Source organism: Camelus bactrianus, chromosome 15 (genome assembly GCF_048773025.1).
Source record: "Camelus bactrianus isolate YW-2024 breed Bactrian camel chromosome 15, ASM4877302v1, whole genome shotgun sequence".
NCBI classification, from domain to species: domain Eukaryota; kingdom Metazoa; phylum Chordata; class Mammalia; order Artiodactyla; family Camelidae; genus Camelus; species Camelus bactrianus.
Window position 1 is genome coordinate 36,840,491 of NC_133553.1, and position 5,145 is coordinate 36,845,635.

General features: G+C 39.2%; 1 pseudogene; it reads right to left on the bottom strand.

Annotated features, from left to right (window-relative positions):
* Nucleotides 1-2,230: 2,230 nt before the first annotated feature.
* LOC105078957 (large ribosomal subunit protein eL29-like) lies at nucleotides 2,231-2,810 on the bottom strand (annotated as a pseudogene).
* Nucleotides 2,811-5,145: the final 2,335 nt, after the last annotated feature.

A 5,145-nucleotide genomic window follows, 5' to 3' on the forward strand; every position in this document is an offset into this window, starting at 1 on the left:
CTCCTTCTTAATGACTTTATAACTCTGCATCTTTGTTTCTCACTGTTCTTAAAACCTGGAAGTCCCTTTCTTGCCCTGTAAGATGATCACACTTTTGCTTTTCCCTTACCACTCATTTCCACTATTACCTCGTTCATGTAATCTGTATCTTAGTATTTCTTCTTTTAGCCATCCTTTGGTTGAATTAGTACATATTATTGAGCTCCTACAGGGTACCTTGCAAGACGCTAGGCTATGAGGATAGAAAGGAAGCAAAGATATTGTCCTTGTCCTCATGGATCTTACAGTGCAGTCGGAAGAGGGTAGAATTAGGAGATAGATGTTACATAAACAATCACACAATAAATAGTTATAAGTTGTGATGGGTATTATGAAAGATGAGTGTGAAGTTTTTTTTCTTAATTGATGTATAGTGGATTTATAATGTGTTAGTTTCAGGTGTACAGCATAGTGATTCAGGTATGCACATACACATATATATCTTTATATATCTTTATATATATATATATACATATATATATATATGTATATTCTTTAGGAGTGTGAAGTTTTATGAGAGGAACTGATTGTGGCTGGGAAGTCAATGAATGTTTCCATAAAAAAGTGAAAATTGGGCTGTGAATAGAGGGTGAGGTGGGGGCAGAGCATTCTTGATAAAGAGAAAAACAAGTGGAAATGCCAGGAGGAGTAAAGACTAAGGAATATTCAAGGAATTGAAGGAAGGCCCAAGTAGCAGAAAGCAAAGAGTGGAACAGTGGTAGATGTTGGGTCTAGAGAGTTAGTCAGGGGCTACATCAAATAAGGCCTTATAGTCCAGTGTAAGGAATTTGGGCTTTACCAGAAGGGTTTTGATAAGTTTCTGGAGTGGTTTGAGTTGGAGAACTTACGGTTAGATTTGTGTTTTTACAAGGTCACTCCAGTTGCAGCATGCAGAATACATCGGGCAGGTCCAGAATGGAAGCAGTGAGAATTCAGGAGGCAGTTGCAATTCATACATATGGGCTATGATGGTGGCTTTAACTCAGGTGATGCCAATGATGATGGAAAAAATGAGAAATATTTAGGAGGCAAAATTGACAGGACTTGCTCATGGACTTTATCAGATGTGGCTGAGGAGGGAGGAGGAAGAATTGGAAGATTTTTGAGTTTCTAGCTTGTTCAATTGGAACGGAAATCTTAGTACTTACTGAGATGGGGAACAATTTTCTGTTCTTTTAGGACAGTAAAGAATAACACAAAGTAGAGAGTGCTGTTTTGCAGTTGTTTTAGCTGACTCCACTAAAATATGAGCTTGATGAGGGAGGGAGTATATGTTAATTATCTGTGTTTTTGCTGCCTCTCCCCCCTTGTCCCCAAAGTATTCAGCCCGTTGTTTATACCAGTGGGAGAGAAATAATACTTGACCTTGATTTGGAGAACTGGATTGTGACTGAGAGTTTGGACTTTTTTTTTCATGGTGGTTTAGGAAAGATTTTTACTTCCATTTTTACTTCTAATCAAGTTGTATGAAGACCAAATGAGATAACAATGTAAAACATTTGGGGGAGAAAAGTCTCTTAAAAATTTATTTAATCATTATAATGCATATGCTTTCTTCTGCACGCATGTTAAATTCCACACATTTATTTATAAAAAGGAGAACTAGATAAGACATAGTAGCTTAGGGTCTAATCAGTGCCAGATAAAATGAGATGGATTAGTTTTTGCCACACACGTCACTCCATGGGAGTTCTGCTGGGCCACTTTGAGATATTACCCCACATGTGTTTGGGGAAATGTCTTCCCTATTTAGTATATTGCTTAATATTCTCATTGAAACATAATCAGTCACTAAGTATAAGAAATTAATAAACGTCAAGGTTAATTAGTTCTATAAAGTGTACATGATTCATTAATAAGAGCTCCATGAAGTTCAATAAAACAAATAATACAGGACACTTTAAAAGGTAAACAAAAGGTATTTTTGATTCATATATTCCAAATGATTTAAGACTCCTAAAACAATGAAGTCCATCCCCTCATCAGTGTGAAGGATTCTTAAATACTTGTTAGTTCTTTCCTATGTGATTAAAAATGAATTTTACTTGTTTTTTTTGGAGTAAATTTATTATTTAGAAAATATCAATAATGAAAGACAGTCATTCCCACATTGATCTTTATTTATTTCTTCATGTTACAACTCTACCAGTGAGTAGAAAATAGTATATCTGAATCCATTTTTTTTGACAGATCCTGCCTCAGGTTTATTGGTCCAAACAGCACAGGTAGACATGAGCCCCATGCAGACAGCAGCCCAGGGGTCACACTAGTCCTTATATCCTCACATCAATAGATGAAAGCCTCTACTCTGGAGCCTTTGTGGGGGCCTGGGAGCCTTTGGGAGCCGGAGCTGGAGCCGGAGCCGGAGCTGAAGCTGAAGCTGAAGCTGCAGCCTTGGTCTGAGCCTTGTCCTTGGCCGACAGAGCCTGAGACCCTTGGCGATGCCGGCACGAGCACGTTTCCCGTGCTTGGGTGAGCAATGTAGGCAAGTCGACTGAGCTCGCAGCTGCTGCCCTTTGGAATCTTGGGCTTGACCTCCTTTGGCTTTACGAGAGCCTTGACAGCCTCAGCACGTGCACTCATGGCCTTGGCGTTGTTGGCCTGTGTCTTCTTCAGGCCCTTCTTGTGCTTCTTGGCAAAGTGCATGTTCCTCAGGAACTTGGGTTCACTCCCTTAAGAGATTTGTATAGTAGTGATCAGGGTTTTTTGATGCCGTTTCTGTGCCATTTTCGGGACTGGTTGTATATGGTGTGGTTCTTCAACTTGGCCATGCCTTCACCGGAGCCGGGAGAACCGGAATCCTCCAAATTCATTTGTGATAAACAACCCTGAAGTTCATTTTCACCTTTGAAGTGAATATGAATTGTATCTAATGAAACTCTAGAAGCAATTGTACAGAGTGAAAAGGCCAAATAATTTGGAATCAGATTTGTCAAGTAACATTTTACAAAAATGATATATTTTCTTTTTTCATTCTTCATCGTACTCATAATTCAAAACTGAGCCCAAATGTTACATCCTTTGTCCCAGTTTCTCTTTTCTCCTCTGCATGGCAGAATTAGACTTTCTCTTCTAAACTGAAATAGCCCCTTCTCCTTTCCTCTAAACCAGAACTTACAGTATGATATTGTAAATTTTGGTTTCCTGGAGGGAAACTATTTTTGAACAAAACAAAGATCCTGCCCTTGTGGAACTTACATTTTATGGCAGATAGACAAAAAATAGTAAGTTGAATAAATGAAGTCATATAGTATGTTAGAAGGTGACAAACGCTTTGGAAAAATAAAAGGTAGAGCAAGGTAAAGGAGATCAGGAGTATGTAGGGGGGCTTATTGTACGCTTACCTTACAAGAATTTGAAAGAGGGCTTTTTTGCAGTCAGATGAGATAGAGTAGTGTGAAATCTTTGCCAGCCATAACCGGTATCCAAATGTGTGCTTACTACACACACTCAAATTTCTCATGTCTAGTCTTCATCACTAGTCCTTTTCTAGCTTCCTTGTCACTGGACCAGGCTAACACACTGATGTAGATTCTAGGCCCTAAAGCTATCTTCCTTCCCAATTACTGTTTCCTACACTATACTATCTGGTTCCCCTGGCTTTAAGACAAAGAAACAGTTTTTAATTCTCTGCTTGACTTTCTCTCTCTATATATTTTTTGGAGTCTCAGCTGTCCAGATTTTATTTTTAAAATGGAGTTGAATCTGATTGATAATTCTGTTTTCTCAGGGCTGCCCTGTTCTTGACATCACATAATCCAATACTGCCTAGCTCCCCAAGAGTTTAACTTTTTTTTGATTGAAGTGTAGTTGATTTACAGTAATTTTTAAGCTCCTATGCCAAGTGTTAAGCTTGGGGCTTGGGTCACCTTATCCAACTAGAACCTGTGTCATGCCAGCAGAGTGATTTTTTTTTTTTTTGGTCTGCCACTTTCTACTCATGGGCAGCCACCCGTCCCCTCATAGGACCTCTCTGCCTTGCGCTCATCTTCCTGGATACACTTTGAGATGCCATCAACTTTCTCTTAACTTTCAGCGTTCTTTTTCTTTATGTTCCAATAGGGCCTCACTACTCCAGGAGAACTTAGTGGCATATCTCCTCCTATCCTTACTTAAACTGACTGTTACTTCCCAGGAAGTAAGGAATGCTTATCCCCCCTTTTTTTTCCCCCCGCTTGAAATGCTTCACCCTACTCTCATTTATTCTTTTAAGGCTTAGTTCAAAAGTCCCCTGTTTTGAGATTCTATGACCAGCTCTATCCTACTCTAATCACTCTATCATTTGTCTCTCCAGTCCTTTATGTAAAGACTGAATATTACCTTACATATGCTTGTGTGTTGCTTTGTAGCTGTTTTTTGCTGTCACTCTAATCTTCTTTTCAATGTGGCTTTAATCATGATTATCTCCTCCCTTTTTCCTACTGCTTCAGGCCTAAAACACATTGTTCCTTTGGAGCTCCCACCATTCCTGTCCTCCAGGCAGCAGGCTGGTTCTACTGGCTTCACAATGATTCTAAATTCATTCCTTCCTTTGTATCAGCCTGGTGTACTCTATTCACCTGAACGTGTAGGTTCTGCCCTTCCTTTTAGGCCCATGGATATCTCATTCATTCAACCTGGAAGCCTTCTCTGATTTGAACTTGCTGTTTGAACTCAGGAGCCAAAGGACTGCTTGTTCTCTTGTTCTCCCTTCCTCACTGATCTTTCCTTTGAACTTCTGCCTAGACTGAAAAAAAAAAGCACTTAGTTATATACTGCTGTATATTGTTGACTAGTGTCTCAGTTGTTGTTGTTTGCTTCTCAATTAACTTGTTAGCTTCTTAAATTACAGCACATCTGCTTTCTCTGCAAAAGCCACCATTCCCCTAACTGATACCCAGAGTCTATGTCCCTGCTTATATATGAGGGTCAATATTGGAATTGTTCTGGGAAGTAAGTTATATTGTGAAATTGGAATCTGCTGTCTTCCTCTTTGGTTGTGGGCATTGGAGTGGGTCTTAGGAGTATCAGTCAGACTTAGTTCATTTATTCATTCAACAAATATGTATGGAAGGATTAGTCTTAGGTCCTTGAGATAAAATGATGAATACATAGGTAAATAAAACA